This window comes from Haemaphysalis longicornis, unplaced genomic scaffold (genome assembly GCF_048455015.1).
Source record: "Haemaphysalis longicornis isolate Haplotype H1 unplaced genomic scaffold, Haemaphysalis longicornis Haplotype H1 scaffold_1, whole genome shotgun sequence".
NCBI lineage: Eukaryota > Metazoa > Arthropoda > Arachnida > Ixodida > Ixodidae > Haemaphysalis > Haemaphysalis longicornis.
Genome location: NW_027526203.1, coordinates 312,440,036 through 312,450,194, shown reverse-complemented (window position 1 = coordinate 312,450,194; position 10,159 = coordinate 312,440,036). Strand labels below are relative to the sequence as shown.

Genomic DNA, 10,159 nt, shown 5'->3' with positions numbered 1-10,159 from the left:
GCTAATTGGTCTTTAATCTTTAGCTCTTTGGCATCCACTTTGTTATGAAGGAGAACTAAATTCGCGGTTTACCACGCCTTTGGAAGCGTTTAAGTCCTCAGGCACTGCGGAAAAAGTCTGCAAGCTTTGTTAGCACAATGTCCCCACCAAGGCACAAACTATTTTTCAATCATAATGCACCAACTCGCCCAACAGCTTTGTTAAATGATGGAAGCTCACGCTAACGCGAAGACTTGAAGTCAGACCTGGTCGTCCTTCGCTCATGTTCTCACGCCGTTATCCTCGGGTGGGATTTTTTTTCCCATAACCACGCTGTCATCGACTGCTTCCGCGCAGAAGTTGAACTGTTTTCACCCAGTACTAGTACAGCGGAGACTAGCAGTGTGAAATTGGTTTTTGCTGAAGATGCCACCGTTCCCCCATTCTCTTCTATCATTGTACCTGTGTCGTCAACCGATGCCCCGGACGCCACCGTTGTCTTCGCCCCCTCCCGTCGATTTTCGTCGCGCACCAATCTTCTCCTGCCCTTCAATGTCCTGGAAATGAGATGTGGTTCGAGCATGATGTCGATACCTAACCCGTCACCTTGCCCGTCCCGAGCGCTTCGTGGCGAATGTCTTGGGTACGTCGAAGTTGTTGCGCCACATCTTGTCATCGACATTTCGAACGAGTCTGCCCCGGCCCATCTCAGCGCCCTGAGCGCCGACGTCCCTTTAAACCGGCAGTTTTTCTGCCCTCCATCAACGCCGACTTCACCCAGGAGCAAAAAGACCAGCTCCTGGTTCTGCTACAACGATTATACATCATTCGACTCCCAGCAAACATCCATGGGGTGCACGTCAACTGTCCGTCATCAGGTTGACACCGGCAATTATGCAACACTGTGCCAGCGACCGTACCGTTTGTCACCCAAGGAACGCTGCGTTAACGAGGAGCATGTAGCCGATATGCTGAACCGGGACGTTATTCGACCCTCCACAAGTCCCTGGGCTTCTCCAGTCGTGCCCGTCACCAAGAAGGATGGGTCTATTAGGTTTTGCGTCGACTATCGCCGCCTCAATAAGATTATACGAAAGGACATCTATCCACTACCTCGAATAGATGACGCGCTAGACTGCTTGCCAGGTGCCGAGTTCTTTTCTTCATTAGATTTGCGCTCGGGTTACTGGCAAGTACCTATGGCTGAGGCTGACAGACAGAAAACGGCGTTTGTGACACCGGATGGACTCTACGAATTCAACGTCATGCCCTTTGGAGTGTGTAATGCGCCAGCGACATTCCAGCGAATGATGGACAATGTTCTGCGTGGGCTGAAGTGGAGTATCTGTTTATGCAACTTGGGCAACATTGTCGTGTTTTCAGCGGACTTTACGACCCACCTCCAGCGACTTGACCAAGTCCTTACGTGCCTTACTTCGGCTGGCCTGCAAATGAACCTCAAGAAATGTCATTTTGCTGCCCGCAGACTTACTATATCAGGTCATGTCGTATCTATAAAGATGGCATCCTACCAGACCCAGCCAAGCTGCGTGCGGTCCCCGAGTTCCCTAAACCGAGCTTCGAAGCTCTACTAGGCTATATATATATATAGGGGACCTTATTTTTAACCCCCGAGCCGTGACTTGAGTGTATACGACAATTTACCGACAATTTACCGATAACGACTATTTACCGAGCCCCTCATTTCCCATTTTCTGATTCGCTACATGCATAGCGAGGGCATCTGTTGTGGCAGTCTTGATGCCAAACTTAGCTTAAGAGGGTTCAACGCTGGTATACCACTCTCGACATGTCGTTGACACTCAAGTCACGGCCCGGGGGTTAAAAAGAAGGTCCCCTTCACCCCGAGTAGTCCGAGTGGCGCTGGCTACCACCCCCAAGTGCAGAAACAAAAATACCTTAACATAAATACCCGAGAAAGTGGTGGCGAAACAGCCCCGCCGGTAGCGTAGTGGTCATCGCACCAGACCGGTATTCTGGAGGTCGTGGGTTCGGATCCCACCCGGCGGACATTTTTTCACCACTTTCTTTCTGACCCAAAAAATTCTTCATCTGTTTCTATGACCTACCGCATTCCCTCCTTTGCTTTCCGAGGTTTTCTTGACTGCCAACCCTTATTATCTCTCTCTCTCTCTCTCTCTCTCTCTATATATATATATATATATATATATATATATATATATATATATATATATATATATATATATAGCAGAACAGAGAGATACGGGACGAGGGACTCGGTAAAGATACATATCAAGGTTGCAGTCGTCATTGCCAGTGCTATTCGGCTTTTTTTTTTTCGAAATATATAATAGGGCCGAATGACGTGTGCTTGTCACGTTTCTTTGATTCATTGATAAATAAGCGAAAATATAAGTCGAGAAAAAATCCGCCGTTTTCCGGGAGCGGGACTCGAACCCACATCTCCGCATAACCGGTGCGGTGCGTTAACCAATTACGCTATCCCCACAGCGGCTTCTCTCTCGACTTTAAAGCGGGGGTTTATATTTACAAGAGCTCTGAGGCCGGTCAACTAGCGCCGCCCCTCGACTACCGCGGGAGACGAGGAACGTCTTCTTTCCCAGCGGCCGCCACGTAGAACGTGGTCGGAGGTCGGGGTTAGCAATTGGCATATCCGAACTGCTGGAGCCAGTGCCTCGTAATGCATGTAGCAGAACAGAGAGATACGGGACGAGGGACTCGGTAAAGATACATATCAAGGTTGCAGTCGTCATTGCCAGTGCTATTCGGCTTTTTTTTTCGAAATATATAATAGGGCCGAATGACGTGTGCTTGTCACGTTTCTTTGATTCATTGATAAATAAGCGAAAATATAAGTCGAGAAAAAATCCGCCGTTTTCCGGGAGCGGGACTCGAACCCACATCTCCGCATAACCGGTGCGGTGCGTTAACCAATTACGCTATCCCCACAGCGGCTTCTCTCTCGACTTTAAAGCGGGGGTTTATATTTACAAGAGCTCTGAGGCCGGTCAACTAGCGCCGCCCCTCGACTACCGCGGGAGACGAGTCTCCCGCGGTAGTCGAGGGGCGGCGCTAGTTGACCGGCCTCAGAGCTCTTGTAAATATAAACCCCCGCTTTAAAGTCGAGAGAGAAGCCGCTGTGGGGATAGCGTAATTGGTTAACGCACCGCACCGGTTATGCGGAGATGTGGGTTCGAGTCCCGCTCCCGGAAAACGGCGGATTTTTTCTCGACTTATATTTTCGCTTATTTATCAATGAATCAAAGAAACGTGACAAGCACACGTCATTCGGCCCTATTATATATTTCGAAAAAAAAAGCCGAATAGCACTGGCAATGACGACTGCAACCTTGATATATATATATATATATATATATATATATATATATATATATATATATATATATATATATATATATATATATATATATACATATATAGCCTTGTAAATTAAATCAGATTCTCTCCCGTGTGCAAATGTTCCAAGTTTAATTGTTACACTAAATCGGTCAGGCTGGAGACCAATTGCAGAAGCCAAAATGGACGCAGGCCAAAAATCCTTCTGAAGAAAACGAAGCAACGATCGCAACAGTACAGCAAGGAAGGAGGGACGAAGAAACAGCACTTGACAGAACACAGGGAACGAAAACCCCACCAACAAAGCGGCGATCAATCACAAACAAACAAACAAAAAACAGCGCCCTGCGCCCCGCATGTTGGGTGGGTGCAAGGGCTACGGAGGGGCAAAGAAGACACACTGCAGGCTCGTCGCGTTGAGAACCACTTGACGCCAGGAGCAGTTGGGCCAGACGACAAATGGCCGCGGCAATCGATCACCGGGCTGCGCTAATCGCTGTCACAGGGATAGCGGCTAAACCGAATCAGACCATGATTCCTCCCGTCGACGTCGACGTTTTTCTCCTTTGCTCGCCTGGAAAATCGCGCTGCCCCCGGGTGTCGACGGTTCTGCTACTTTCCGTGGTCGTCAATCACTGACGACCCTGTGTGCGAGAACCACCCCGTGCTTTCTATTTTTCAACAGCCCCTAGCTTGCTCGCAGTTGAGAGGAGGAGGAATGAACTTTATTGTAACCGGGGCTTTCAGTTGACGGGCCCATACAAAGGATATTTTGGCGGGTTTCCAAACGAAACATGAGGCCTTTCAATGCATCCGATTGTTCGTCATGCCATGACATCTTGAACGATAACTCTGAAATCTGCACAGTGGACACCACACGCTCCTGGCAGTTAAATAAGAAGATGACCGTGCACACACACAGGCGAAAGAGCGAGCAAGACGCGAAGCAGCGGTCTTCGCATACATCCAGAGGACCACATAGAAAGTCCTAGTGAACTTCCCACGTGTATGTATAATTATTTTACTGTCGTCTGTGGCAACCCGCCATATGCCGTCCGGGCAGTTGACTTTTAATCGGCTTAACTACAGAAAGACGGAGCACAAATGGTTGCGCCTAGCATCACAGCCTAAATTTACGGGGCGTATTTACCGAGATTTGGTACGTTAATTGTCTCGATAATAAATATAAATATTGGCCAATATCTCAACCATTGATTAAAATGGCGCTCATTAAAAGAGTATATTGTTTGCCTCCTTCCTCTAATGAACAATTCTTTACTTCCGATGAAAGCAATGTCAACACTGCATGCATAGATGCGCGCGGTAGGCGATGTTGTCAGATGCGCAAACTTGTGCGCGCGAGCGCTCGGTTTGACCTAGGCGGCAGCCAACCCTCACTGGTCTCGAAATTATTCTACCCTATTCCTCAACAAAGCGTCTAACATTTAAACAGTCCCCATTAAGAAATATTTTGCTTGGTTTTCTGGAGCAGAAAATAACGTGGTAGCACGACTGTTTTCTTTTGGTACGTAGTCTTATGTTATATACCACCCCGCCGCTTCGCTCGAGTACATTCTGACGCAAACAGCAGCCCGGCTTTTTCGCCATCCGATCACTCTGAGTGAAATTAGGAATGGAAATTCATTGCACATAAAGCTTTCTCCTCCGAATAAACAGGGTAGGGTTAGGTCGGACTTCCGTTTGAAGCAAACTTGATACTTTGTGTCCCGTTAATTTCCGGCGCTTCAAATAAATCGGGCGTGCACAACGTGAATAGCCCCATTTCATTTTCCCGAAGAACGACTGTATTGCTCACAAAACGTAATGCAGTTTACAAAAATTGCGACTAAGGATACTTTCTAACTTGGCAGGCTGCACCGCAATATGCATCCTTCAGACGAGCAGCATTAAATCGAAAGTTACGACGGTTTTGCGCGTCCCGTCATACTTATCTTTTTTTTTTTTTTGCTATCAGAAAGGTCAGCGACGATTGTGACGCTATTTTTAAGTAAGCGTCCTTTTGAAATTATAGTCTTCCCCGTTCGCGCACATTTCGATACAGACTTTGCGCCATTTGTTGTGCGCATCGTTCGTCTTTGACTGTTCCTTTTCGTTTGAAAATTGAATGCAACTTGTGTTTCTAGTCAAAAAGTTACCCGAGTCCTGATTGTGAACATATGACTCGTCTAAAATGGGCTAACAGTTCATTTTTTTAAGTTGAAGAAGTCGGGTTTCACGGAGTGAATTGTACACCGATGCATGTGTGTAGGAGAACTAAGCATTGATGTTACATTCTTTCCAGTTGTACGCACCAGTTGCATCGGCAGCATACTGTCGCCATGACCTGCATTCTACTTAAAAAGAAACACACTAAGAAGTCGACATCAACACCCCTGCTACGATAGCATAGGTTTCGCATCATTGTGAGCTTACATATACTGGGTGACACCTGAGCTTAGGGGTGCGCCGAAGTGACGGGTTTCGGGTGGATGGACAACTGTGGTTCGTTAATGTGCTTCCAAATCCCCCGCACGCGGCGTAATTAATCTCTCACATGCGCCGGTCAGGCCTCCAGTGCAGTTCTTTATTCCGAGCTAATCACGTGAGGATGGTAGGTGAAGGGGTGCAGCAATTACCTGGTTGAACTAAGTCGGCCTGCGCTTTTATCGATAGGCAGGACTCGCAGGGGATTCGGCGAAACATCAGACCTTAGAAATCACACAAACCATTCAAAGTCCTGCTTTCCAACCACTCCTTTGTTTTCTCAAACTTTCCTCCATGCACCACTCTGTCGCTTGAATGTGCGACGCCCCGCCGTGCATGTCGATATCTTCTGTCGATAGCCCCGTTGCCATGTAATCCCAATTTTCCTTTCATTCCAGCATACGGTTGCAGTGTTTGCTCAGGACTGGAAGAGATGCTCAGGACTTGTGAGTTTCAAGATTTGGCTGGTCATTTTATGGCACAACCGCTGAGAAACGGTGAAAATGTGCTATCGAAGGGAGGTCGCCTCCCGTCCCCTCTCCCTGCACATATGCCGGCTGAGGACATCTTCAAAAAACGTATCTAATACTCGTTACTTATAATTCTCTTTCTTAGCCTTTCCGATTATGCAGTAAATTGGTTGGCTAGAGGCATGCCTTACACTTCCACAAGGGAAAGGTTCCTGTCTCGTACAAAATAGATGCCACCACAGACTAGAACTGCTCGTCTGGTCTTGTTTTGCGAACTACGGTGGAAACAAGGAATTCACGTCCTCGGGCCACCTTCATTGTAGTTACTTTCTTGCTAATGCATTCGCTACACGAGTATCACTTGCTCGCAAGGTCACCGAGGCGATGTTATATCAAGATTAATTTTACAGCGAAGGCCTTCTACTCTTTGCTATATGGAACGCGTTGTGAGGTACAGAAAATCTTGAAGTGCACATAATAGAAGTGCGAGGGGGGTGTAGCATGCGCCGTAAGAATGATTCAGCCGCGCCAAAGGAGCGTAGGCCAGCCACTCTTGCAATACAAGCTATCTTGAGATGTGAAGGCACTGACGGGGGCGTACAGGAGGCTCTTGGTGATGGCGAGATGGCGGAACAAGCTTCGGAGGGTGCTGCCCAGGGGGCTGCTCCAGTAGTGACGGGCGCGGCCTGAAAGTTTAACAGAAATTTCAAGAGCGGATCCACAAAAGGTTTAACGAGGCTTTCGCCTTCCCATTCTTAGAAAGTTGTAAGCATCCCCAGGAATATTTTGAAGCGGTAGGCGGGCTTTTATCTTCGGTGCAGATATACTGCTCGCCACCCGTACGAGAATAGATTGGTTGCTTCAACAGAGTTGTTTTCAAGCTCCTACACTTCGACTGCAGTGACTACCTGTCGGCGCCAGGCAGTTGCTTGTCGGACCACGCATGCTTTCTCACGGGAGCTTAGCACATTGAGGCTCTTCCTGCAAATTCTGCGACAGGAAGGAGCGGCTGCAAATGCGGGTTGTTGGCCGTCCAGCGCAGTTGTTCGGTGCACGCCCGTGCCAGATTCGGCGAAGGGTAATCTCTGTTTACGTCCGGCACCTCTCGCTTCCGCCTTCAAGAGTGCGACGGATTAGCTGCCCCTGTGGCGCTGCGTTCTGCAGGATCGCGGCCTCGCACGGCCCCCCCAAGACAGAGCCACGTTAGTGCTGTGGACTCAAGCCCAGCGCCTGCCTGTCGCTTCGATGCCCAAAGCCACGCGGCTGGCTCCTGCAAGTGCAGAACATCCAGAAGGTTCGAGCTCAGTTCAACCATGTGCATGACTGCTCAATAATTTGGCTGTCAACAAGCAGAAATTGAGCGCGTAGTCATGCAACACCTCCGAACGAGTAAATTGAACCGATGGCCAAGGTTAGCAGGCAGCAAGCCGCGTCCATCGTAAATTGGCCGCGTATCTGCTCACTTCGCTGCAAATGCCGTCAAAAGACGATAGCCTAGCTCCCTCCGCCCCTTCCACGTATGCCTCTCTTCTTTCCCCAGCCAACCTCTCACGCCCTTCCCCTCTCATATCTCTCCTTCTACGATAAACACGGTGGAGGTTGCACTTAAAATAGAAACTTATTCAGCCTTTAGCTGAATGAGTTTTTATCTGAATGAGCTGAATGAATACTGACCCGTTTTACCAGGAATGAAGTGACCTTGTTTATCTGAATGAGCTGAATGATACTGACCCGTTTAACCAGGAATGAAGTGAGCTTGTTTATCTCTACCTAAACTTCAATGGTGGCGTTGAGTTTAGGCAATGCCGAGAAATCTGATTTGAGTTTGAGGTGAAGTCGAAAGTAGAGAGGTCATTTGATCACCTCTGGTCAGGAGCGTATGGAAGGCGCGGTACTTACCCGGCGCGAGTCGTTTCTCACGACGGTGAGTCGTACGTCAGGAAACAAATGGCCGCGTATCTGCTCCTTTCGTTCCAAATGTCGACGGAAGACGATAGTCGACTGGCGCCCCTGGCAAGTAAATGTCTCCCTTCTCTTTCCGCTCACCTCTCATGCTGTTCCTCTTCTGTCTCGCTCCTCCCAAGATAACACGCTAGAGAATTGCTCGAGTCAATTTAAATTTAGCGCGTTCCACTGCTCCAAGTCGGGTGCCTCGACGGCAGAGACACGCGTGAATAGAGGCACCCTACTACAACGTTTATAGAACCAAGTTGCCCTACTCCACGAGCGTTCCAAGCGGAACGAGAAACCTATCTAGAGGAACATTTCGATGCTGTTGCTTCTTGATTTTTTTAAATGCCGTCAGGTAGCGCGGGCAACAGCAGGCTATGGTTTTCAGCAGTTGATATAGTATTAAAGACGATAGTCTTTCTTGGGCTACTTAAACCCAGAAATTTTGGTCTGTCTGTATGTCTGTGTGTCTGTCCGTCTGTCTGTCTGTGACTCGATTCAGCCACCCGGCCAAAGCAAAAGAATGCCTGCACAATAGTCTTATATAGTCACAGCTAAATCTACCCGTCTTGGTCCGGTGTAATGTTCATACTTGTCAACATTGTTGAAGAAGAACAAGACATTACGCAAATATGAGACAACAAATCAATACAGAAGTGATATTTGCAGTGTTCCTTTATAAAAATTCAAACATGCTTGACTTTTGCGAAATTAAATACTTCATCAACTGCAGAAAAAGAATTCACTCCGCCGTCGCCTGCTGTCGCCCGCGCCACTATAGCTTCTGGCGCCATTTTAAGAAATCAACCGGCAACAGTTACGCAAGGCTCCACTAGATAGTTTCCACGTTCTGCTTGCAACGCACGTGGAGAAGGGAAACGCGGTTCTATAAACGTTGAAGTAGGATGCCTCTATTAACGCGCGTCTTTGCCGTACGGCAGCGTTCGCATCGAGACACCCAGTTTGGAGCAGTGGAACGCGCAAAATTTAAAATGATTTAAGCAAACACTTGGCGTCTTTAACTTGGGAGGAGCGCGACGCAAGAGGAACAACATGAGAGGTGAGCGGTAAAGCGAAGGGAGGCATTTACTTCGCAAAAGCCGATAAAGACTATCGTCTTTTGACGTCATTTGCAACGAAAGGAGCAGATACGCGGCCAATTTTTTTATTTGCTATCGCAAAGACCAAGTAACCATGAATTGTTTAATAAAGGAACACTGTAAATATCACTCATGTATTGATTTTCTGCCTTATATTTCCGTAACGTCTTGTTCTTGTTCGACAATGTTGACAAGTATGAACATTAACACCGGACTTAGACGCTTATATTTGGCAGTGAGTATATAAGACTATTGCGCAGTTTCTGTTTCATTTTGGCCGGGTGGCTGAATCGAGTCACAGACAGACAAACTGACCTACAGACAGACAAAAATTTCTGCGTTTAAATAGCCCAAGAAAGACTATCGTCTTTAAAAGCAGTTCCTCGAATTCTCGCTGTCGCCATCTGAGAGCTCGGAAAAGTCCAGGAATCGCCGTGTTGTCTAGTCATTTTCAAGCAACGCAAACAAAAACATTCTAAAAGACGATCAAGGCTCCTTACGGGATTATAAATGACAGCTTTATATGTTTATTTCACATCAAGAGTATGGCCATACACTCTAAATTTTTTCACGCATAGTAAGCGTGAAACACGCTACTTTGCGCCGTAAACTTCGTTTCGAGCACCACGTTACTCTAAATACGCGTGGTTTTCTTCGATATAAGCGTGAAGTGGGTTAGGAAAACCCGCATTCGCTTTCTTTTACACGTGATGCAAGATTGCATGCGTGTAAACCGTAAAAATCACGCAAAGAAAAATCTCGCGCCAGCGATCGCGCCTTTCCTAAGCACGCATATACATATCCTGATACATATCC

The 10,159-nt window shown here is 47.5% G+C and overlaps 1 non-coding gene across 1 annotated transcript; it reads left to right on the top strand.

Annotated features, from left to right (window-relative positions):
• The first annotated feature begins 1,937 nt into the window (after positions 1-1,937).
• Positions 1,938-2,010, top strand: Trnat-ggu (transfer RNA threonine (anticodon GGU)). The gene has a single exon. It is a non-coding gene; the product is annotated as a tRNA-Thr (tRNA).
• Positions 2,011-10,159: the final 8,149 nt, after the last annotated feature.